General features: G+C 42.1%; 1 pseudogene; it reads right to left on the bottom strand.

The window, feature by feature from the left end:
* Nucleotides 1-12469: 12469 nt before the first annotated feature.
* LOC129478200 (uncharacterized) lies at nucleotides 12470-12550 on the bottom strand (annotated as a pseudogene).
* Nucleotides 12551-26511: the final 13961 nt, after the last annotated feature.

Here is a 26511-nt window from a genome sequence, read left to right on the forward strand (position 1 = left end):
CCAAGGCCACTCCAAGAAGTTGGGTGGAAGATACAGTGCCTCAATTAAGGCTGATGATCAGAGGAATCAGAAAAGCAGGAAGGAGCTCAGGGGGATTCGGAAAGTAGTATGTAGATGTTCCTGGTGGCTTTTGGTGAGATCCTCAAGCAGACCTGGCAGGTGCATCAATTACATTGGAACGGTTGGCATGGGGGCAGTTATGGGAATAGAAACAAGGGATAGGGGATAGACTTATCTACAGAATCTGGTAAGCAGTTGATATAGGGAGCAAAAAATCTGATAAATTCAAATTTCACATTGTAGGGAAGGAAAAGGACTTTCCTCTACCCTCTTATATCAAACGACTGGGGCCTATAAATTAAACTGAGAAAAGACAAATTAACAAAAAAAAAAGGCTTACGTGTGTGTGTGTGTGTGTGTGTGTGTGTGTGTGTGTGTGTGTGTGTTTCTTTTTTAAGAGACAGGGTCTCACTGTGTTGCCCAGGCTGGTCTCAAACTCCTAGACTCAAGCAATCCTCCCACCTCACCCTCCCCAGTAGCTAGGATTATAGGCATGTGCCACCATACTTCACTACAAATTGTATTTGATGTTAATAGTGTAATTTTATTAGGTGCACAAAGGTTTTCATGGAGAAAAAGAAAAGATCAAAAGAGGCGGTTAGACCAGGGGTTTATATACCACTTTGACACAGGGTGATAAAGTTGTGAAGTGACAAGATGAAGGAAAGGAGGTTTGGGCTTCTAGAGGTGATGAATTGCTGAAAGGTAAATATATGAGGGAAACTAATGTCAGCTGGGGCTTTATTTTAGTAAGGTTTGTTTGTGCAGACCCATCTTAGTGCCAATTTTCTGTCTCCAGTGATAGGGTTGTTCTTCTCTGATACGGGAAAGGGGAGGGGGAACACCTTCACAAAGGGAAATTTATGTCCTGCTTTTAGACAGAGAGGAGGAAGGCAAAAAGCTCTTTCTACATTGGCTGCTTCTTAGTTACCTCCAGCTCAAAACACTCATTATGACAAACTGGCATAAGGGTGAGGTAGTATATTCAGAACTCCTTCAATATTCAAGTCTAGGGTAGTGAGGGGAATAGGAGGGGAATGTCCAAGTTTCTGACTTGAAGCTAGGTAGGAAGTGGTGGAACTCACTAATGTAGAAAGAAGGGAAGTTGGTAGCAACAAGGAGTGGATGTGTTCAGAATAGGTGAAATAGAGAGTCAGAAAGCAAGAGCTGAAAGACTGTGCTTAGAGAGCATGATGCTGGAAGTACATGAACTGAAGCAGTCCTGAGTAATAGCAAGGTCCAGGATGTGGCCATGATATCCAAGAAGATGAAACTGCTTGGAAATGAGCAGGTCTGGGGCCTGAGAGCTGAAGATGTTGGATTAACACAGAAACTGCTCAAGATGTGGCCCCCTGGCATTACAGCTTTGCTTCCCGGTAACTACACACAGTAAATGAGCCATCTCTCTCAGCTTTGGCCATATGAACAATCTATGAACATTCCTTTCACATTACTTTTCAAGCTGCTGATAGAAATACTGAACAGGCCTGAGGCAAATACTTACCTTGAGTATGCTTGGAGAATTCCAAATGTGCCTTGATGGTTTTGAAGTATTTTGTTTTATATGGTTAGGGAGCAATGTCAAGATAATGTTCAATGTAGCCAGGCATGGTGGCACATGCCTGTAGTCCCAGCTACTCAGGAAGCTGAGGTGGAAGGATGCTTGAGCCCAGGAGTTTGAGGTTACAGTAACCTATGATCACGCCACTGCACTCTAGCCTGGATGACAGAGCCAGACTCTGTCTCTAAAAAATAAAAATGAAGAAGATAATGTTCTATGTATTCAGGGGACTAATCCCTCACTTCCAGTTATTCCTCACAACAGGTTGGTTGTAAGGCATGGCACATGGAGAAGGGTGAGGTATTTATCTTGTGGTTTATTTCCTGGATTTTATAATTTATAGGTAAGTTACAGCACCCCAAATGTACTGAGCCCAGGTCCCACTAATAACAAAAAGCTCTATGTCTCCCATTAAGATATACGCAACATGCAAAAAGGCTCTTGGGTTTTCTAGCCATTATGTTTTCTGTTGCACTTGGACCTAAAACCTCAACTTCCATATTCAAGCCTGGGATGATCAAGTGGGTGGAGGGGAGTGCAGGGAGGTAGAATGAAGGAGTGCTACTGTCAGTAGACAGACTGAGATGGCAAGGAGCCTAGACAAATGGAGATAAATAGAGTCAGAAGACCTGGATTCTTGCCCAGGTCTGGCCCTTCTTAGCTCTGTGAATTGGGCAGGTCACTGAACATTGTCTGCTAAGTAAGAGTTGTATTAGTTTACCATGCCTGGTTCAATAGGTTATCATGGGAACAAAGGTGGAACAATGAATGGGAAGGTGCTTTGTAATTACTCATTCATTAGAGATGAGGGAAGAAACTGTTGGGACTCTTTATGAAGGAAGAATCTGTTGGGCCTGCATTTCCAACCATCTGCAAGACTTTGCCTTATATTAACTCTGCCTATCACTATGCATAATCCTTCCCATTGGCAAGGTCCTTTGAAAACCGAGGGCTGTCTGCAGAGCCGCTTGATTCTGGTTATTGAGAAAAGCTTTTCCTGACAGTTCAACCTAAGCCTGGGCCTTCCCTAGGCCCATTTTAGCATCAGGTGGCAAAAAAAAAGAAAATCTGAATGTAAAACATCTTAAAGAGTCATTTTACATTTCCTGGAAGTCTCAGGGCAGGGGGTTGTAGCCCAGAAAGAGGAATTACACTCCTATAACACACAGAGAAACACTCAAATCCTAGTTGGACAGTCTTCTCCCCTAGGCCTGTCATGAAGACAGCTGCTTCCCTAAGTCCCTCTCATCTTCCCCCATACTCTTGCCTTCTCCACCTCTGCTCCCACCTCTTACTGAACTTTTTCATCCTAATTTGGATAATTTTCTGATGTTTTTCTCCATCCACAACCAAAGCAGCCCAATGCAGCCCAACAGCTCAGCTTTGTCTGTGTATTAGAAGAAACTTATGGGCCAGGCTCAGTGGCTCGAGCTTGTAATCCCAGCACTTTGGGAGGCCAAGGCAGGCAGATCTCTTGGGGTCAGGAGTCCAAAACCAGCCTGGCCAACATGAAACTCCGTCTCTACTAAAAATACAAAAATTAGCCGAGCGTGGTGGCACACGCCTGTAATCCCAGCTACTCAGGAGGCTGAGGCAGGAGAATCGCTTGAACCCGGGAGGCAGAGGGAGGGAGCCGGCATTGAGCCACTGCACTCCAGCCTGGGCAACTAAGGGAGACTCTGTCTCAAAAAAAAAAAAAAAAAAAGGAGTATGAATACTTACTTTTTTTCCAGCTGCCTCTGCCCTGGACACACTTTTCCAGCTGCCTCTGCCCTGAAGCTGTGTATCTGCTGGGGCATGGCCTGAGAAGAGATAAAGTTCTCTCCTTTAGATCCTGGGAAGTGCGTGCTAACACCGGAGAGCTGCCTGCTCTCAGGAGCTGGAGGTCCTTGGGTAGGCTGTAGGCCCCACACTGTGGCCCACTCCCTTCCTTCTCTTCTCCTAATAACCACTGCTCAACAAGTTTGACTCCCCAGGCAGGTATGTGGTTCATAAATTGTTCAGCAAAGGGTAGCTGTTAAGATGACTAATAGTGTGCCATGAGCTGTGGGGGTATTCAAGGGAAATATGACCCAACTCTGCCTTGGAGAAGTTTAAAATCTATCAATGTAGGTGGATAGTGTTTCTTACATTCTAGTACTGACAGAACCTTAAATCTGGACGGAACAAAGGTCCAGTCTTCTGCCTTTCAGCAGGAAAAAGTCTTTAATTTACATATAAAGTCTTGGGCAAGTTAAGTAATTTTTCTCAAGATCACACATTTGCCTGGGACAAGAACCACATCCTCTCCTAGCCTTCTGGCTCTCCGTAAGAGACAATATTCACATGTTTTCTGTTCTTCAAAAAGTAGCAGTTGCCTTCTAAACTTATCCGGTACAAAGTTGTGAAAATTGATCACTCTATTGTTTTGATTGCCCTTGCAATATTTGGGTGATCTCAAACTGAGGCTACCTAAAATCCCAGAGCTGTGTCTCCAATCCATTGATAAGCCAGATGGTAGAGGATGAAATGTTATTAGACTGCATTTATCCAGAAGAGAATAGCCATACCATTAAGAAGGAGGAGAAAAAATTAGTAAACAATGTAACAGCAACATGGCAACAGAGGAAAGATTTTGAATGTATTAACAGCATTTTCTTTAAAAAAAAAAAAAAATGGCACTGTGAAAAGGGGAAGAAGCAGCAAGTGGCCTTAAAAAATATGAGTACAAAGACACACTGATTAAGAGATATGGGTAGTTCCATGAAATAAAAGAAAAGCCAGGTCAGGTTAAGACTCTGCCACTTCAAGGAATTAGTGAAGATGAACATAACCTATCCTTCCTTTTGGTCTCTCTGGATCTCAGGCAGGCACTCTCTCTCCCATCTCTCTCTCTCTCATACACATGCACACACACACACACACATACACACGTGCACACAGACAAGTGGGATAAATATTGTGAATGCAGCACAAACCACCACCTTAAATCTCATAATCATTCTGTTTCAAGGTTGCTCAAGTCTGACAGCTCTAACTACAACTCCAGAACTTCAGAAGGTTTATTTGAAGAGTTGTTCAAGTGCTATGAACTACAAAGGCTTCTGGGCTTTTCTATTCCTTGCCTATAAACTCAGTTGAAAACTTCTTTTCTTCTTCCCCTACCTCCCTTAGAGGGCAGTCATGATACCATTAGTAGTTCCAAAATGGTGAACACCAGACTGCTGTTCAATTAATCAGTAACTTAAATCCATTTAAGTTTAATGATATAGACTAAACTGCTGGACTCCTCGGTGCTAGGAAACACCACATCAGAAATATGCCATGTGGGGCCAGGCATGGTGGCTCACACCTGCAATCCCAGCACTTTGGGAGGCCAAGGTGGGCAGATCACAAGGTCAGGAGATTGAGGACATTCTGGCTAACACAGTGAAACTCGTCTCTACTAAAAATAGAGAAAAATTAGCCAGGCGTGGTGGTGGGCGCCTGTAGTCCTAGCTACTTGGGAGGCTGAAGCAAGAGAATGGCGTGAACCCAGGAGGCAGAGCTTGCAGTGAGCCGAGATCGCGCCACTGCACTCCAGCCTGGGCAACAGAGCAACACCCCAACTAAAAAAAAAAAAAGAAAAAAAAAAAAAGAAAAGAAATATGCCATGTGGTTACTTAGAAAGATTCATGTTTGTGTTGGTCATACTTTCCCTGTTTCCCCGTCTCCCCTCATGGCATCCTTCTTCCCACACTCTTTTCAGATCTATCTTTTTGTTTTCTTTTAATTAATAGACTTATGTTTTGAGCAGTTTTAAGTTTTTCAGAAAAACTGAGTGGAAATTATGGGTTCCCATGCAACCCTCCCACGACCCCTTCCAGTTCCCTTACTGTTAACATCTTAGTGCATTAGTGTGGGACATTTGTAATCATTGATAAGGCAATACTGAAACATTATTATTAACTAAAGTCCATAGGTCACATTAGGGTTCGCTCTTGGTGTTATACATCGTATGAATTTACACATCCATACAATGGTGAATGGCATATATTCACCATTACAGTATTGATGTGGTTTGGATCTATGTCCCCACCTAAATCTCATGTTGAATTGTAATCCCTAATGCTGGAGGTGGAGCCTGGTGGGAGATGATTGGATCACAGGGGCCGTTTCTAATGGTTTAGCATCATCCCCCTAGTGCTGTTCTCATAATAGAGTTATCATGAGATCTGGTTGTTTAAAAGTGTGTAAGCCCTCCCTCCATTCTCTTCCTCCTGTTCTGCCAATGTAAGATGTGCCTGCTTCCCCTTTGCTTTCTGCCAAGATTGAAAGTTATCTGAGGCCTCTCCAGAACATGCTGTGCTTCCTGTACAGCCTGCAGAATTATGAGCCAATTAAACTTCTCTTTGTAAATTACCCAGTCTCAGGTATTTCTTTATAGCAGTGAAAGAATAGACTAATACAAGTGTCATACAGAATAGTTTCACCACCTGTGTTATCCTGTTCTCCCACTGCTATAAAGAAATACCTGAGATTGGGTAATTTATAAAGGAAAGAGGTTTAATTGGCCCACAGTTCTGCAGGCTTTACAGGAAACATAGCAGTTTCTGCTTCCAGGGAGTCCTCAGGAAACTTACAATCATGGTGGAAGGTAAGCAGAGAGCAGCCCTTCACATGGCCAGAGAAGGAGTAAGGGTATGGTGGGGGGGTGCCACACACTTTTGAACAACCAGATCTCGAGAGCACTCACTCACTATGATGAGAGCAGCACTAAGGGGGAAATCTGCCCCCATGACCCAATCACCTCCCACCAGGCCCCACCTCCAACATTAGGGATTACAATTGAGCATGAGATGTGGGTGGGGACACAGATCCAAACCATATCATCCCACCCCGACCCCTCCCAAATCTTTTGTTCCTCTTACACTGCAAAATACAATTATGCCTTTCTAACAGTCCCTCAAAGTTTTAACTCATTCCAGCATTAACTCCAAAGTCCACTGTCCAAAGTCTCATGTGAGACAAGGTTAGTCCTGTCTGCCCATGAGCCTGTAAAATCAAAAACAAATTAGTTATTTCTAAGATACAATGGGGGTACAGGCATTGGGTAAATACTCCTTTTCCAAAAGGAAGAAATCAGACAAAAGAAAGGGTATAGGCCCCATGGAAGTCCAAAATCCAGCAGGGCAGTCATTAAATCTTAAAGCTCCAAAATAATCTCCTTTGACTCCATGTCTCACATCTAAGGCACACTGGTATGAAGGATCGGCTCCCAAGGCCTTGGGCAGTTCTACCCCTGGGTCTTTGCAGGGTTCAGCCCCTACAGCTGCTCTCATGAGCTGGTGTTGAGCATTTGTGATTTTTCCAGGTGCAGGGTGCAAACTGCTGGTCAATCTACCATTCTGGGGTCTGGAGAATGATGGCCCTCTTCTTGCAGCTCCACTAGGCAGTGTCCCACTGGTAACTCTGTGCAGGGGCTCCAACCCCACATTTCCCCTCTGCACTGCCCTAGTACAGATTCTCTTTGAGGGCTCTGCCCCTGTAGCAGGCTTCTGCCTGGACATCCAGGCTTTTCCATACATCCTCTGAAATCTAGGCAGAGGCTCCCAAACCTCAAGTCTTGTATTCTGTGCACGCACAGGCTTAACACCAGGTGGAAGTCATCAAGGCTTATGGCTTGCACATATGACTGAGCTGTACCTGGGACTTGAGCCCATCTGGAGCTAGAGCAGTTGGGATGCAGGGCTTCATGTCCTTGAGCCACATCTGGAGCTAGAGCAGTTAGGATGCAGGGCTTCATGTCCTGAGGCTGCACAGTGCAGCAGGGCCCTGGGCCTGGCTGGCCCATGAAACCATTCTTTTCTCCTAGGCCTCTGGGTCTGTGATGGGAGAGGCTGCAGCAAAGATCTCTGAAATACTTTTGAGGCATTTCCCTCATTGTCTTGGCTATCAGCATTTGCCTTTCTTTTAGTTACGCAAATTTCTAAGTTATTTATTCTAGTTATTTCTAAGATATAATTCAAGCAGCCTGCTTGAATTCCTCCCCTGAAAGTGGGTTTTTCTCTTATACCAGATGGCCAGGCTGCAAATTTTCCAAACTTTTACACTCTTCTTCCCTTTTAAATATAAGTTTCAGCTTCCGGTCATTTATTTGCTCACACATATGAGTATGGGTTGTTAGAAGCAGCCAGGCTGGCTGGGTGCAGTGGCTCACACCTGTAGTCTCAGCACTTTGGGAGGCCAAGGCAGGTGGATCACAAGGTCAAGAGGTCGAGACCATCCTGGCCAACATGGTGAAACCCCATCTCTACTAAATATACAAAAAATTAGCCAGGCATGGTAGCAGGCACCTGTAGTCCCAGCTACTCGGGAGGCTGAGGCAGGAGAATGGCATGAACCCAGGAGGCGGAGCTTGCAGTGAGCTGAGATGGCGCCACTGTACTCCAGCCTGGGCAACAGAGTGAGACTCCATCTCAAAAAACAAAAAAGAAGCAGCCAGGCTGATTCTTGAACACTTTGCTGCTTAGAAATTTCTTCCACCAGGTACCCTAAATCATCATTCTCAAGTTCCAAGTTCCACAGATCCCTAGGACAGGGGCACAATGCCTCCAAGTCCTTTGCTAAGATATAACACATGTGACCTTTGCTCCAGTTCCCAATAACACCATATGGTTTTAAACAACCAGAATGCATGAGCACTCAACTCACTATGATGAGAGCAGCACTTAAGGGGAAATCCGCCCCCATGATCCAATTACCCCCAACCAGGCCCCACCTCTAGTATAACATGAGATTTGGGTGGGGACACAGATCCTCATTTCCACCTGAGCCCTCCTCAGTCTGGACTTCATTGTCCATATCACTATCAGCACTTTGGTCACAACTATTCAACAAGTCTCTAGGAAGTTCCAAATTTTCCCTCATATTCCTGTCTTCTCAGCCCTCCACTCTTCCAACCTCTACCCATTATCCAATTCCAAAGTCACTTCCACATTTTCAGGTATCTTTATAGCAATGCTCCACTCCTTGGTTCCAATTTTCTGTATTAGTCCATTCTCACATTGCTATAAAGAAATACCTGAGACTGGGTAATTTATAAAGGAAAGAAGTTTAATTGGCTAGCGCTTCTCCAGGCTATACATGAAGCATTGTGGATTCTGCTTCTGAGGAGGACTTAGGAAACTTACAATCATGGTAGAAGGTAAAGGGAGAGCAGCATTTCACATGGCCAGAGAAGGAGCAAGACAGAGAGAGGCAGAAGGTGCTACACCACATGGTTTTAAACAATCAGATCTCATGAGCACTCACTCACTATGATGAGAGCAGCACTGAGGGGGAAATCTGCCCCCATGATCCAATTACCCCCAACCAGGCCCCACCTGTAGCATAGGGGATTTACAGTTGAACGTGAGATTTGGGTGGGGACACAGATCCAAATCATATCACTGCCCTAAAAATCCCATGTTCAAACTATTCATCTTTCTCTTCTTCCCTTCCATCAAACTCCTAGAAACCAGTGTTCTTTTTATTATCTCCATAATTTGGCCTTTTCCACAATGTTATATATTAATCATTAAAATGATACAGTATGTAGATATAGCCTTTCAGATTGGCTTCTTTTACCTAGCAATATTCATTTAAGTTTCATCCATGTCTTTTCATGGTTTGGTAACTCATTGCCTTTTAGTGCTAATATTCTATTGTATGGATGTACCACAGTTTTTTTACCCATTAACCTATTTAAAAAACACTTTGGTTGCTTCCAAGTTTTGGCAATAGTGAATAAAGCATGTGCTGGTTTTGGTGGGGGCATGTTTTTAATTCATTTGGGAGTACCAAAGAGTACAATTGCTGGATCTTATAATAAGAGAATGTTTACTTTTTAAGAAACTGCCAAACTGCCTTCAAAAGTGGTTGTACCATTTTGCATTCCTGCCAGTAATGAATGAGAGTTTCTGTTGCTCCACATTCTTGCCAGCATTTGGTGTTGTTAGTGTTTTGTATTTTACCCATTCTAGTAGGGTATAGCAGTATCCCATTGTTGTTTGGATATGCATTTCCCTGATGACAAATGATGTGGAACATCTTTTCATTTGTTTATTTGCCATTGGCATACAGGCATACCTCAGAGATATTGTGGGTTCAGTACCAACAACCACAATAAAGTGAACATCTCCATAAAGCAAGTCACATGACTTTTTTGGTCTCCCAGCACATATAAAAGTTATGTTTACACTATATTATAAACATCTATTAAGTGTGCAATAGAACTACATACTTTTTAAACTACATACCTTAATTTAAAAACATTGCTAAAAATGGTAACAATCATCTGAGACTTCAGTGAGTCATAATTTTGTTGCTGGTGTAGGTTTTGCCTCAATGTTGGTAGTTGCTGACTGATCAGGGTGGTGGTTGCTAGAAGGTAGAGTGGCTCTGACATTTTAAAAAATGAGAGAAAACTGAAGTTTGCCACATCAGTTGACACTTCCTTTCAGAAAAGATTCCTCTGTAGCATGCAATGCTGTCTGTTAGCATTTTACCCACAATAGAAATTCTTTCATCCTCTCCAACTGTGCTGCTGCTTTATCACCTACGATCATGTAATATTCTAAGTTCTTTGTTGTCACTTCAACAATGGTCACATCATCTTTACCAGGAGTAGATTCCACCTCGAAAAAAGAAACAACAACAAAACAAAACACTTTCTTTGCTCATCCATAAGAAGCAATTCCTCATTCCTTCAAATTTTTCAAGAGATTGCAGCAATTCAATCATATCTTCAGTCTCCACTTCTAATTCTAGTTCTCTGCCATTTCCACCACCATCTGCAATGACTTCCTCCACTGATGTCTTGGACCCCACAAAGTCATCCTTGAGGACTGGAATCACCTTCTTCCAAACTCCCATTAATGTGGATATTTTTACCTCCTCCCATGAATCATGAATTTTCTTAATGGCGTCTAGAATGATTAATTCTTTCCAGAAGGTTTTCAGTTTACTTTGCCCAGATCCATCAGAGGAATCACTGTCTGTAGCAGTGATAGCCTTACAAAATGTATTTCTTAAATAAACTTAAAAATCAAAATTTCTCAGTGATCCATGGGTTGTGGAATGGATGTTGTGTTAGCAGGCATAAAACAACATTAGTCTCCTTGTATAGGTCTTGGGTGACTAGGTACATTGTCAATGAGCAGAAATATTTTAAAAGAATTTTTTTTTTTCTGAGTAGTAGGTTTTGATACTGGGCTTAAACATTCAGCAAACCATATTGTAAACAGACGCATGATCATCCAGGCGTTGTTATTTCATATACAGAGTATAAGCAGAGTCAATTTTGCAAGATTCTTTTTATTTTATTTTTTAATTGAGACAGGCTCTCGCTCTGTCTCCCGGTCTGGAGTGCAGTGGCATGATCATAGCTCACTGCAACCTTAATCCCCCGGGCTCAAATGATCCTCCTGCCTCAGCCTCCCAAGTAGCTGGGACTACAGGCATGTGCCACCATGCCCAACTAAAGATTTAGCATAATTCTTAAGGGCCTTAGGGTTTTCAGAATGGTCAATGAGCATTGGCTTCAACTTAGAGTGACCAGCCACGTTAAAGTGATTAGCCCCTAACAAGAGAGTCAGCCTGTCCTTTAAAGCTTTGAAGCCAGGCATTGATGTCTCTCTAGCTATGAGCGTCATAGATGGCATCCTCTTCTAACAGAAGACCGTTCGTCTACATTGAACATCTGTTTAATGTAGCCACCTTCGTAAATTATCTTAGCTAGGTTTTCTGTATAAATTAGTGTAGCTTCTCCATCAGCACTTGCTGCTTCACCTTGAACTTTTAGGTTTTAAAGTTGGCTTCTCTCCTTAAATCTCTGCTAGCTTCCCACTTTTCTTCTGCAGCTTCTTCATCTCTCTCAGCCATCATAGACTTGAAAAGAGTTAGGGCCTTTCTCTAGATTAGGCTTTGCCTTAAGGGAATGCTGCGGCTGGTTTTATCTTCTATCCAGACCACCAAACTTTCTCCATATCATCAAGAAGGCTATTTAGCTCTCTTATTATTTGTGGGTTTACTGGAGTAGTGCTTTTCATTTCTTTCAAGAATTTTTCCTTTGCATCAAGAACTTATCTCACTGTTTGGTGTAAGAAGCCTAGCTTTCGGCCTACCTCAGCTTTTGACATGCACTTCTCACCAAGCATAATCATTTCTAGCTTTTGATTTAAAGCCAGAGATGTGTGATTTTTCCCTTAACTTGAACACTTAGAGGCTATTGTAGGGTTATTAACTGGTCTAATTTCAATGTTGTGTCTCAGGGAAGAGGGAGGCATGAGGAGTGGAAGAGAGATGGAAATGGCCAGTTGGTGGAGGAGTCAGAACACACACAACATTTATCAATTAAGTTTAGAATCTTACATGAGTGTGGTTTGTGGACCCCAAACAATGACAATAGTAACATCAAAGATCACTCACCACAGATCACCATAATAGATATAATAATAAAGTTTGAAACATTGCAAAGACTATCAAAATGAGACACAAAGACATGAAGTGAGCACATGCTGTTGGAAAATTGAGGCCCAATAGACTTGCTCAATACAGGGTTGCCACAAACCTTAAATTTGGAAAAAAAAAAATGCAATATCTGTGAAGCACAATAAAGTGAAGTGCAATAAAATAAGGTATGCCTGTATTTTCCTTGGTGAGGTGTCTTTTTAGGTCTTTTGCCCATTTTGGATACCAGTTCTTGATCAGATCTGTGTTATGCGAATATTTTATCCCATTCCGTGGCCTGTCTTTCTATTTGTTAAATAAAATTATAGGAAGCTATTGTTTTATTTTCCTTTCTTCTTTATTAGTTTTTTCTTTTCTTTTTTTTTTTTTCTTTTTTCATGTCAGAAATGTTTAGAGGGAGGCACATCACACACACAAGCATGAACATCCAGTCATCACACTTATGAACTACGAAAGGAGAAGGCTACTGTTTTGGACTAAGCTCCTGTGCTAGGCCCCAACAGACCAGACTAAAAATCAAAATGGAGTCACTCATGCAGCATTTCCAAGTGCTAAACTAAGTTGTTATCTGACCTTCAAGAAATCAGTAGAGAGGGGTAACAGTCATTTTTCAAAACAGGCCAGTTTCAATCTTTAATTGGCATGATAATGATGATAAGTTCCCTCTGCTTTAATCTTTACACACAAAAGGTAGACAAAAGTAACCTGATGCTAACTAATCCGTTATCCTTCTATTGTTGTTTTGTTTCCTGTCTCTGCCTTACAAGGAAAGTAACTTTGAAATGACCAATCTGCTTTCTTCAGCCTTTTCTGTCTATAAAGCCAACCCCCACTGTTCAGCTCATTGGAACACTTACTCTGTTTTGTAGGATGAAGTATTCCTCAATTCTAGAATCATAGTGTAAATCAAAAAGTATCTGAGACAAGTCTCAATTAATTTAGTAGTTTATTTTGCCAAGGTTAAGGACGTGCCTATGACACACCTCACGAGGTCCTGATGACATGTGGCCATGGTGGTCAGTCTGCAGCTTGATTTTATACATTTGTAAGGAGACACAAGACATCAATCAATACATGTAAGATGTACATTGGTTCAGTCCAGAAAGGTGTGACAACTGGAAGTGGGGGGAGTCCCAGGTCATATGCAGATTCAAAGATTTTCTGATTGGCAGTTCATTCAGTTGGTACTTACAGATCTGGAATTTAAGCAGGGTGCAGTAGCTCACACCTGTAATCCCAGCACTTTGGGATGCCAAGGTGGGCGGATCACCTGAAGTCAGGAGTTCGAGACCAGCCTAGCCAAAATGGTGAAACCCCATCTCTTCTGAAGGTACAAAAATTAGCCATGTGTGTTGGTGGGTGCCTGTAATCCCAGCTATTCCAAAGTCTGAGGCAGGAGAATCGCTTGAACCCAGGAGGTGGAGGTTGCAGTGAGCCAAGATCTCATCACTGCACTCCAGCCGGGCGACAAGAATGAAACTCAGTCTCAAAAAAAAAAAAAAAAAAAAAAAAAAAAAAAAATCTGGGATTTTATTTAAAAAGGAATATCTGGGTTATGATAAGGGGTTGTGGAAACCAAGGTTTTATGCAGTTGAAGCTTCCAGGTAGCAGGCGTCAGAAAGAATAGATTGTAAATGTTTCTTATCAGACTTAAAGAGCCTGTTCTATCAGTCTCAAGGTCTGTGTTGATGTTAATGGTAATGAGGCATATCTAACTCCCCCTTCCCATCATGGCCTGAACTAGTTTTACAGGTTAACTTTGGAATAAGTTTTACAGGTTAACTTTGGAATAAATTTTACAGGTTAACTTTGGAATAAATTTTACAGGTTAACTTTGGCTGACAGGAGGAGTCCATTCAAATGGTTGGGGGACTTGGAATTTTATTTCTGGCTTACAGCAATAAAGCCAACTGAGATCATTAAACTACATTTGTTGTAATTTTGTGTTTTGATAGATAAAAGATCTATTTTATCCTTCTAAATTAAATGCCTTCTCTATCCTTTTTCCTCCCTGTTTCCTTGGAAAGGTCTTCTCTATTTCTGAAAACTGGAGAAAAGGAAGCCTCTGTATCAAAATTCTCAAGTGTCCTAGGAAGGAAATCAAGCAAACCAGAGTCCTGAAACAACCTGACAATTCCAGTTCTAAAGAGAATTGATTACTAACAGCTATGGCACCGGGCCCAGGAAATAGCAGTGCTCCAGCCTCTGCAAAGCCTAGAATGAAACACATCGGGGCAAAGCAGAAGACTTCCCTGAAAATCACTGACAAAAATCAGATTAATCAGAGAAAAGGCATATGAATTTATTTATCATGGTTTTATGTGACATGGGAGCCTTCAGAATGAAAACCCAAAGACACAGGGGAAACTGTTTGCTTTCATGCTTAGGTTCCACAAAGTATGGACAGATGTGTAGAAATATGATTGGGCAAAAAGGATATGAGCTAATGGTAATAGACTCAGTGGGGAAACCCAGCAAAACCTCTCTTTTCAGGTTCTTCTTGACCTCTGTGCAGGATTCCTGCCTTCTGGGTATGGGCAGGACCCTCTCTGGAATAGAGTTCTTATAACCTACAAACAAGGTAGGTCAGATCATTTCTTTCTCTTTCTTTTTTTTTTTTTTTTTTTTTTTTTTTGAGACAGGATCTTGCTGTGTTGCCCAGGCTGGAGTGCAATGGCACAAACACATAGCTCACAGCAACCTCGAATGCCTGGGCTCAGACAATCATCCTGCCTCAGTCTCTTGCTAATTTTTATTTTTTTGTTTTTAAGAGCAGAATGTCACTATGTTACCCAGGCTGGACTTGAACTCCTGACTTCAAGCCATCCTCCTGCCTTGGCCTCCCAAAGTGCTGGGATTACAGGCGTGAGCCACTGCACCTAGCCGAAATAATTTCTTTATGGCCAGTTTTTATACAAAAAGGTGGGGCGTGGAATTAGAGTAATATTTTTCGGTCTTATGGCTGGTTTTGGGGGAAAAGGAGTTCTGGTTTCTATGACCCCCCCCCTTGGGGAAGAGGAATTCTACTTTCCATGGCTGGCCTTAGGGGAAAATGAGGGGCCAGAAACAGGAGGTCAGGAAAAAGTCAGAGAAAAACTTTTGCTTCTGAGGCCTTTAAGATATCATTTTCTGAGTCCCAACAAGCATCATGTAAGAATATGGAAACTGTAAGCAGATTTTAAACTCTGAGAGAGAGCTCCAAGCACAAGGGTGGGTGTAGTACTGCTCAGTTGCCCGTTTTCTTCATTCACAGGGACTGAGAAACCTGTGGCTGAGAAGCTGCTGGACCAGCTGGTCCTCATCAGCCCACAAATACTTCATGCAAAAAGGATTAATAAATCAAATCTAAGAGAATTAAGAAGGGATATGACTGCATCTTACAATTTAGCTCATTATTTTCCAAGTTGGCTCATCTCTGGACTGTATTAAAGAAATTGGTGGTGTTATCTGACACATCCCAGACTACCAGAAGAGGCAACGTTGCAGCATTAACAACAATCACGTGTGCACATAAGCAGGGAAGGCTCAGAAAGACCAAGAAAGTACTCAAGGTAATGGAGACCCAAGATGTGGTGATTCCAAAAGAGAAGCCTGAAATCTTGTTGTAAACTGTACAGTCTCATGTTTGCCCTGGTTACCCTGTGGAAACAGGACAGACTCGTTGGGTAGGTTTTACCCATTTGTTGACTTTTACCTGTTGCCAAATATAGGTCTCAGGAATTGCGTTTTGTTGCTGGCTTAGTCTCATGCCTTTTTGAACCGCTCTCTATTAGGCACAGTAAAATAGAAGGAAATAGACCCTATTACATTGTAATGAGTGGCCCCTATAAAATCAGCAATAATCAGTTGGTGGGGCAAAGCCATGAGGATTCATCTAGAGGGCAAATAGCTGCCTCCTATCCCCTACCCACATCATTCAAAATGAAAATAAAATAAAACCATAAATAAATGTAGAAGAGTTCAAAAAAATCTGATATTTCTTATGACAACTACATCAACACTTTTGTATTTGTATATAAAATAATATATCCCTTCCAAAATCTCTCCCTCTTTCTCTGTCTCTCTTTTTTCTCTCTTTCTCTCTCTCTTTCCTTTCTCTTTCTCTCTCTGTCTCTTTCTCTTTCTCTTTCTCTCTCTCTCTCTCCTTTCTCTTTCTCTCTCTGTCTCTTTCTCTTTCTCTTTCTCTCTCTCTCTCTCTTTCTCTCTGTCTCTGCCTCGGCTGCTGGTGACCTCAACATGGGCTTGTAGCTGACTTCAAGGATCCCAGATGGAAGGTCCCAGCTACATCCCAGGGTCCATTCCATAATTACCCAAAACCGTAGAACGACCCAGTGCAGTCAGGTTATTAGAGAGTCCTGAAGAAGACCCCTTATTGACAGAAGTCAACAATTCTTAACTGTTTTTATCATCTGCCCCCACGATTTCTGTCATAAGCTAAATAAATGTACTTTGGTGGCATGATGTTTAGTATGATGGTTGCTAAGGGAGGAAGGGTTTCTGAAACTCCTGCGGAGTTTTCTTTCCCTGTTACTAGATACTTCTTCCAGGTAGCTGATAAATCTGTTAAAACAGAACATTTGTTTCAATGAACAATAAATACTACTGAATTGTCACATGTTCTGGCTTCTTTGCCATTTAACCAATAAAATGTGAAATTGCTGAAAGATGAATTTTTAGAAACTTTCAGGATTGGAAAATACTAATTTTCTTTTCTTTTTTTTTTTGAAACAGAGTCTCACTCTGTCGCCCAGGCTAGAGTACAGTGGCACAATCTCAGCTCACTGCAACCTCTGCCTTCCAGGTTCAAGTGATTCTCCTGCCTCAGCCTACTGAACAGCTGGGATTACAGGCACCCGCCACCATGCCAGGCTAATTTTTGTGTTTTTAGTAGAGACGGGGTTTCACCATGTTGGGCCGGCTGGTCTCGAACTCCTGACCTCAGGTGATATGCCCGCCTCAGCCTCCCAAAGTGCTGGGATTACAGGCGGGAAATACTAATTTTCTACCGGGCCTTAAGATTGTAATTATTTTTCTATGAAAAGTTAACCTTTAAATTGCTTTTCAAGTTAATCTAACTTTGCTTTGTTTTCTCCTTCCTTCTGTTATCCTGTTTACAATTCTCCCAGTGTGTACTGACAATTTTCTGTCATGGGAGTCATGAGCCACCTAGCACGCCAGGCCTCTCAGCCACCCAGCAAAGTAGGGCTCGCTCTTATTGCTGAGAACACAAATGTAAAACGCAGCTCCTATTTGCTCAGGAGTGAGTTACTCAAAGAAACACGGGATAGAGTCATTTCAGAAATAATCCTCTAGCATGACAGGCAGGTTGGTTCAAGTACTGCTCTGAGACTTCTGCCTAAGGCATCTGTTTCAGGTAATCAGCACAATTTATCTGGTTAGATTTAGAATGCAAGGTAACTTCTACCATCACAAATGGCCAATTCCAGATCTCTCACCTCAAGGAAAACCCCTTAAGGTTGCTGTTCATAAGGTTATAGAATATTTTTATGAGAGTCCCATTAACATTGTTGAAAAAGGGAGTGATTCTACCCAAAGCTGTGGGCGACATAATCAGGCTCAGCCTACAATGACAAATCTCATTCTCACTTTCACCAATTTGCTCGTTAAAATTCTGATTGTTGGGACAAAGTAATTACGTAGTGGAGGAGCTATTTATTACAGCTGACATTCTAATCAAGCAGCAGCAGGGGGCTAATCGACCAGTGTTATTGGATAAAGAATTACAAGTTGAAACAAAATTATAAATAAATGTCTCACTACACTCACAGAGCTTGAATATACTAAAATTGATGACTAGGACCTGGTGATGCAATTAATTTTGATATAATGCCCAATACAGAGTGGCACTTATATGTCTAAATGCTGCATCTCCGTGTGCTATGCCCAAAACAGAAAAACAGGGCTATAGAAGGACTCAGAGCCTGAGGCACCAGACCCTTGTGCCTAACACATATCTCTCAGTCAATATCTCCCAAATCTTCTGGAATGCACCTGAAGGACGCAAAAATGTAAACCACACTTAGAGGATAAAAGTGTTCTTTTTCATGCTGAGGAAGTGAAGAGTTGCTAAACAAATGCAAATTTCACCCTAAATGCCTGGACTAGCTGGCAAAGGTGATCATTTGGGCATTCATTCAAAGAAAATGTTTAGTGCTTCCAGAGGACAAGTAACATTTCAAAACAACCGCCATGCCCACCACAACAAAACCGTCAAAATACAGTTTATGTATAAAATGTTGACTCTTTTAATATGGATTTATGTTTTCACAAGTATTCAGTAGCTGTTCAAGTATAGCTCTAAAATTACTTCAATGGCCTTTTTTGCTGTCCCTTTTAAACCCCATCAAAGCAACTGAAACTCTGTATTTAATTTTTAAAAAGCATTCTAAAATGTCCAGGTTCTTAAACTCCAAAGGAAAACACAGCAAAGCTAAGTCCTTCACAAGCAGTAACAGAAATGATCTCATTACACACCATTGTCCAAACAGCCGCTCTTCAAACAGACCAGGCAGGGGAAGATCAAATGGAGGTGCTGGTTTCTATTTTATCTCTACCTAAAGGTTTTTCTGTTAAGTTGAAACTGAAGCTTATGCTTTTTACAGCGCTCAGTTGTTTTAAAGGGGAAGAAAAACACCTCGAAGAAATTACTTTAGAAGCTAAAAATTATGATTTAAATAATGTTAACACCATTGATCATAACTTGAAATACAAAATCAGCAATACAAAAAGACCCTTTAAATGTTCATACTAATTTCCCCCTCATCTTGGTTTCCTGGCTCCACAAGAACTCTGTTCATAGCAGTTGTTTTACGGGAAAACAAACCTCTGTGCCACTTAACCCATTAGGAGCTAGTTAGTAATTTGTGTGTTTGATTCCATTCAATGAATGCTTTGTAAGTCTACTAAGTGCTTGGGACAGAGCAGTGGAAAAAAACAAAAGAATCACTGCTCTTATGGAGCTTGAATTCCAACGGGAGAAGGCAAACAGTAAAAGTTATAAAAAGTAAACTATACAGTATGCTTGCATTGTTGGCGCTCAGAAAACAATACCCCAAAGTAAAACCACCATTGCAAAACTGTAACTGAGACAGTGAAGAGATCTGACCTAACCAACTCCATCTTGCGTACTCCAACCTGTGCTTATTCATTCCTGGCCATAGGCCAAACTAACTTTGGGAGGAAATTAGTTTATAATTTTTTTATTTATTTATTTTTGAGACAGAGTCTCACTCTGTCACCCAGGCTGGAGTACAGTGGTGCGATCTTGGCTCACTGCAACCTCTGCCTCCAGGGTTCAAGCAATTCTCCTGCCTCAGCTTCCCAAGTAGCTGGGATTACAGGCATGCACCAACATGCCCGGCTAACTTTTGTATTTTTGGTAGAGATGGGGTTTCACTATGTTTGCCAGCCTGGTCTCAATGTCCTGACCTCAAGTGATGCCCCTGCCTTGGCCTCCCAAAGTGCTGAGATTACAGGCATGAGCCACCGTGCCCAGCCGGAAATTAGTTTATACTTTAAAACAAAGATGATAACAACCCTTTCCCAAAACAAACCCCCTTCTTGCCTGGGGACTGGCTTGCCTTGATAGGACTAACAAATTAGCCAAAAGATTAGAAATTATGGTTTAGGAGTCATGCAGCAGGAGGCTACTAGATTCTGACCCTCCCCAAATTGCTCCTGGGAATAACATCACTCTCGTAAAGCCAAAAATTAGTGCTTGAAATATTTTGCAGACCCTGCACATGATGGATCAGCTGGCACCACCCAGATCGATAAACTGGCTCATCTGGTCTTGTGGCCCCAACCCAGGAACTGACTCAGCACAAGAGGACAGCTTCCACTCCCTGTGATCTCATCTCTGACCCAACCAATCAGCACTCCCGACTCACTGGCCCCCCACCCACCAAATTATCCTTAAAAACTCTGATCCCCGAATGCTCAGGGAGACTGATTTGAATAATAACAAAACTCCAGTCTCCTGTACAGTCAGCTCTGTGTGCATTACTCTTTCTCTATCACAATTCCTGTGTCTTAATAAATCAGTTCTGTCTAGGCAGTGGGCAAGGTGAACCCATTGGGCAGTTACAAAAGTATGGTGCTTTGGAGGGCTGATACTTGGAACCAAAGAAGATTGGAAGGCCTCAGAAGCAAGGTTTCTCTGACCTTCTCCTGTCCTCCTGTCCTCTGCCTGTCTTTATCCTCCCAAAGCAAGTCACAGAAACCAGATGATTTATCTTCCCCAAGGAGGGGTCATAGAAACTAGAACCTTTCTCCCCAAAAGCAAGTCATAAAACCTAGAAAGGTCACTCTCTCCCTTCTCCCTTAACGCCCTCACTCCAGAGGGGTCCTGCCCCATATCCAAGGGGAAGGAACGCTACACAGAGAGGTCAGGAAGAACCTGAACAAACAGACCTTGCTGCCCTGCCCTCAGTTTATAACCATTAGATCACACTCCTTTGTCCAATCACATTTCTACGAAGATGTCTATTCTTCATCAAACCTAAGCATAAAAACAGACAGTTCTCCCTGGGTCTTTGGGTTTTCATTTCTGAAGTTTCCTGTGTCATGTAAAACTTTGATTTTGATAAAATAAACATTTATATATACATATATATATGTTATAGATATATTTATTTATTTTTGGATGGAGTTTCACTCTTGTTGCCCAAGCTGGATTGCAATGGCGTGATCTTGGCTCACCACAACAATCTGCCTCCTGGATTCCAGCGATTCTCCTGCCTCAGCCTCCCAAGTAGCTGGGATTACAGACATGTGCCACCATGCCTGGCTAATTTTGTATTTTTAGTAGAGATAGGGTTTCTCCATGTTGGCCAGGCTGGTCTCGAACTCCCAACCTCAGGTGATCTGCCTGCCTCAGCCTCCCAAAGTGCTGGGATTATAGGCGTGAGCCACCACACCTGGCCTAAACATGTTATATTTGTTAACCTGTCTTTTGTTACAATAGTGTCAGCTGTGACCCTTATAATGGGTTGGGAAAGACATCACCCATTTCCACCTCTCCAAATGTGTTAGAGTGGACAAGTATTAAATAGAGTAGGCAGCACTGGAGGAGCTGAGGGGGTTAGCAGATTGGGCATCTCACCTAAGAGCTTTCCAGACTGAGGGAGAGCTAGAGTGGATGCCAGGAGGTAGGAGCATAACTGGAATCATCAAGAAATGGCAAAAACCCAGTGTGGCTGCAGCAGGGTGAGCAGGGTGGTGGTCAGAGAGAAGCTCAGAAAGGTTAAGAAGGAGCCTTCAAGGACCCTGATTTCTCCTTCCTAAAGGCATATTGCCAACATGGCTGTATCTTGAAAGGTGACACATTCCACTGAAGAGCCCTGGGCCCAGAATACTTAACTCATGTCTTCAAATCACAGAAGATAATACACTGTTTACACTGTTTCATTTTTCTAACTTGCAGAAGTCACCCTGCAAATCTCCATTTATTGCCACTTTCCATCCTTAATATTTCACTTGGAAATGCTTCCCAGCAATAGTTCTTTCTTTTTACTTGCAAAAAAAAAGATCTTCATTTGGAACTTCCTGCCTTCAGATGAATGTTGTAAACTTTACCTTTCTGTTGGCTACAAAGTTGTTGGCTCTTAAAAATGGCGTTTGCTTTTAGTTCAGACATAAAACTTTCTTCTCCAGCCTTTCATCACAATTGTGAACCTTACCAACTAAGACATTGAAGGGGATCAGAACGTGCCATCCCAAAATACACCACTTTGTCTTTTTTTATTAGTATTTTATTTTTTACTATTTTATTTTTATTTTATTTTATTATTTTATTTTTGATTATTTTGAGCTGAAGGCAATTGAGAAACAAGTACTTTTTGCCCTTCCTCTTTCTGCCTAAAACCAGAACATGCATTTCCCATGAGAAAAGTAACTTCCCAATACTAGGAAGAGAACATTCTTATCACCAGAGATAAAAAGTTGGTGCCAAGGTGAGTCTGCACAAACACAGCTTATCTTCCATTAGTTTCCCCCAGACATTTCCTAGTCACATTCCCACAATTTACTGCCCCAGAAGCTCAAACCTCTTTCTTTTCTAGTGACTTCCACACAACTTATCACCCTTTGCTAAAATAGTATATAAACTTATCACCCTTTGCTAAAATAGTATATAAACCCCTGAGTCTAACCAATTTTTTGGGGTTTTCACTTCTTTTCTATGAGGTCCCCTGTGCCATGTAAAAATACTAACATCAGATAAGATCCATATGCTTTTTCTCCTGTTAATCTGTCTTTTGCCATTTTAATTCACAGGCTCAAGAGGGTAAAGGAAACGTTTTTCTTTCCCTACAATATTTTATCTCATTCCAATTCTTAGTCCCTCAATCCTCCACCTTCCACCCTACAGGCCTCTTTTCTGTGCCTTCTAGAAAGAAAAATTATTTTTCCATTGTTCAGAGGGAGGCTATCCATCTTGTGGTTCATTTATACTCTTTGCCTACTAACTTCTTTTCCCATTTTGGTCACTTCAAAGTATCATTATCAGAGAAAGTTGGAGATAATATTTTATAAAATACATTTACGTACATTTGATAAAGTATCATTATTTCACCAAATCTCATTTTATTTTTCTCTTACTGGGCACTTCGGAAACTACATTTTCCAGCTCATCTTGCAGTTTTACTGAGGCCATGTGACTCAGTACTGGCTACTGGGGGATGGGTGGAAATGACATAAGCCACTCCCAGGTCTGAACATTAAAAAGATATCGTGCAGTCCTCATCCTCTCTTTGCTTTCCTCAACAATCTTGGAGGTCACATGTTGAGGTTACATCACAAGAAGATGGAACCTGGATCCCAGGGTCTCCAGAAAGAGAATCCCCATTGGCCCACACATCAATCAACTTTGGTTGTACCAAGCCATTGAAGCAACTGAATTTCAGAGTTATTTAGCTCTGTAACACAACCTAGATTATTCTATTATTATACTCTTATTTAATTCTTGTTCTGCTCCTCCATGCCCCCCAAAAATATTTCACAGATGGAGAAGCCAAAGTCAGTGAAGCTACTAACCTGGCTAAGCTAGCACACCTAATAAGTGAGCCACTCCTCGGTTCTCTCTACATCATAACTACCCTGTTGCTAGTGCTCTTTTGTGTAAACTTTCTGTGCAGAAGAGGAAAAAGAGCCCTCCTAAGTTCTCCAGCTGGGACCCTGTAAATTAGACTGACAAAAGACAGACTAACAAGAGAAAAACAAAGTTTATTAACACATCATACATATACATGGGAGGACTCAAAGATGAGTACTTAGTGTTTAGAACTTGGACACATACAGCATTTAAACAAAACAACAGGGCTGGGTGCAGTGGCTCACACCTGTAATCCCAGCTCTTTGGGAGGCCAAGATGGGCAGACCACAAGGTCAGGAGTTCAAAACCAGCCTGGCCAGAATGGTGAAACTCCATCTCTACTAAAAATACAAAAATTAGCCAGGCATGGTGGTGCACACCTGTAGTCCCAGCTACTCAGGAGGCTGAGGCAGTAGAATCGCTTGAACCCGGGAGGTGGAGGTTGCAGTAAGCCAAGATCACACCACTGCACTCCAGTCTGGGTGACAGAGCAAGACTCCATCTCAAGAAAAAAAAAACAATACGTATGTAGAGAAGTGGCAAGGCAAAAAAGGGATTTTGAGCTTCTAGAGTGACAAATTGTGGGACACTAAATGTGTGGGGGAAACTAATGGATGATAAGGGATAGTTAATAAGTTGAGTTATATACCTTCTTCTGATCCCTTACCAACTTCTCTGGGCTGATAAGGGTCTACAGTTGTCTCTAGGGATTAAACTTTGTCCTTCCTAGGAGGGAAGAAAGGGAGACTATCTTTACAAATTTATGTTCTGCTTTTAGGTGAACTGGGGAGGGCAAAGAGTTTTCCATATATTTGTTTCCTCTTAATTGCCTTCAGCTAAAAATAATCCTTAGGATAAGGTGTCATATTCTGTTACCCTTCAGTAGTGGTCTACAACCCCCAGTGGACCATTCATCCCAAAGTATCAAACACTTAATCTCTTCAGAAAGGTCATTTATTCTTATCTGCCACTACTCTGTTTAACATGCAATAAAGGCCGGGTGTGGTGACTCACACCTGTAATCCCAGCACTTTGGGAGGCCAAGGTGGGCAGATCACGAGGTCAGGAGTTTGAAACCAGCCTGACCAACATAGTGAAACCCCCGTCTCTACTAAAAATACAAAAAATTAGCCAGGCATGGTGGCACGCACCTCCCAGCTACTCGGGAGGCTGAGGCAGGAGAATCACTTGGGCCCAGAAGGCGGAGGTTGGAGTGAGCCAAGATCACGCCACTGCACTCCAGCCCCAGCAACAGTGCGAGATTCCATCTCAAAAATAAATAAATAAATAAATAAATAATTTTTTAAAAACATGACATAAGAGACACACTGTAGCTATGAGGTCATGATGGGAGATATCATAATGGGGAATAATATCAGACCTCTCTGATATTCAGCTTATAGAGCCAGAATAGCTCACAAGTCTCATGCTTCCAACCACAATGGCTAAATAAACAAAAAGCCATCTATCACAATAAGGACAATAAAGAGAGACCAGAGCAAAATTCATCATGTAATGTAATGGGTGGAAGCAAATAATCAGAATTCAGCCCTTTCTAGTACCATGTGGGTTAGAACCTCAAAACCACCTCAACATGTTGCAGCCACACTCCCATCTATAAATAATGATACCTCTCAAAAGACATGAGAAACATAATTCTCCATTTACGTGTGTGTGTGTGTGTACATGTCCAGGCTTTAGAGATACCTTTGCACACTTCCTTATATCTATCCTTCCCTCTCTATATAGATGGCACCATCATCTACCCAGTAATGAAAACCAGAAACCTGAGCATCATCCCTGATTTATCCATTTCTTTTACCCAATATCAGGTCCAATAATTCTTCCTCCAAAATAATCTTCATTCCAGGCTTTTCCTCTCCATCTTCACTATCACCTCACCTCTTTCCTGAGTTAATGGAGGTGACTATTAACTGGTCACCTGGCTTTCACTTGAAATCTCTGCTAGCCCAATCTCCTCAACAAAAGGGATCTAAAAACTTAAGTCAGATCATGTCATTTCTTCACTTAAAATTCTTTTTGTTTTGTTTTGTTTTGTTTTGTTTTGTTTTTGAGATAGGGTCTCGCTCTGTTGCCCAGGCAAGAATGCAGTGGAGCAATCACGGCTCACTGCAGTTCCAACTTTCTGGGCTCAAACAATCGTCCTACCTCAGCCTCCCAAGTAGCTGGGACCACTGGCACATACAACTAAAACCAGCTATTTTTTTTTTTTAATAGAGACATGGTCTCACTATGTTGCTCAGGCTTTGTCTGTTCTCACATTGCTATAAAGAACTACCTGACACTGGGTAATTCATAAGGAAAGAGGTTTGATTGGCTCACAGTTCCACAGGCTGTACAGGAGTCATGGCTAGGGAAGCCTCAGGAAACTTATAATCATGGCAGAAGGTGAAGAGGAAGCTGGCATGTCCTATACGGCCAGAGCAGGAGGAAGACAGAGTGAAGTGGAGTGGGGTCCTATACACTTTTAACCAACCAGATCTTGTGAGAGCTCAATCATGAGACATTTAACATTTTACATAGGGGGATGCTGCTAAACCATTAGAAATCACCTCCATGATCCAGTCACCTCCCATCAAGTCCCTCCCCCAACACGGGATTACAATTCAACATGAGGTTAGGGTGGGGACACAGAGCCAAACCATATCGGGCTTCCACTTAAAATTTGTAAATGGTTTCTTATAGCACCTAGAATGGAATCCAAACTCTGTACTGTGGTCTCCAATATTCCATATGACCTGGCCCTGCCTATCTCTCTTGCCTCATCTCACAGGGTTTTCCCTGCTCCCCGCTTTCCAATCACTGTCCCCTCAGCAACTTTCTCTCATCTTTGCCTCTATATTGTTCTTACCTGTGTCTGAAATGCTTTGTCCTGTCTCCCCTCATGGCCAGCCTCTCATCCCTCAGGATTTTATTTAGATGTCACCCCTCTAAGGCAGCCATCCTGACCAACATACCTGAAGAAGGTCCCTTACCCATTATTCTCTGTCATGATATTCAGTCTCTTCAGAAAACTTACCAGTCTGTGCAGCCATAAAAAAGAATGAGTTCATGTCCTTTGCAGGGACATGGATGAAGCTAGAAGCCATCATTCTCAGCAAACCAACACAGGAACAGAAAACTAAACACCACATATTCTCACTCATAAGTGGGATTGAACAATGAGAACACATGGACACAGAGAGGGGAACAACACACACTGGGGCCTGTCGGCGGGTGGGAGGAAAGGGGAGGGAGAGAATTAGGACAAATACTGAATGCATGCAGGGCTTAAAATCTAGATGAC

This window comes from Symphalangus syndactylus, chromosome 2 (genome assembly GCF_028878055.3).
Source record: "Symphalangus syndactylus isolate Jambi chromosome 2, NHGRI_mSymSyn1-v2.1_pri, whole genome shotgun sequence".
Classification (NCBI taxonomy): Eukaryota; Metazoa; Chordata; class Mammalia; order Primates; family Hylobatidae; genus Symphalangus; species Symphalangus syndactylus.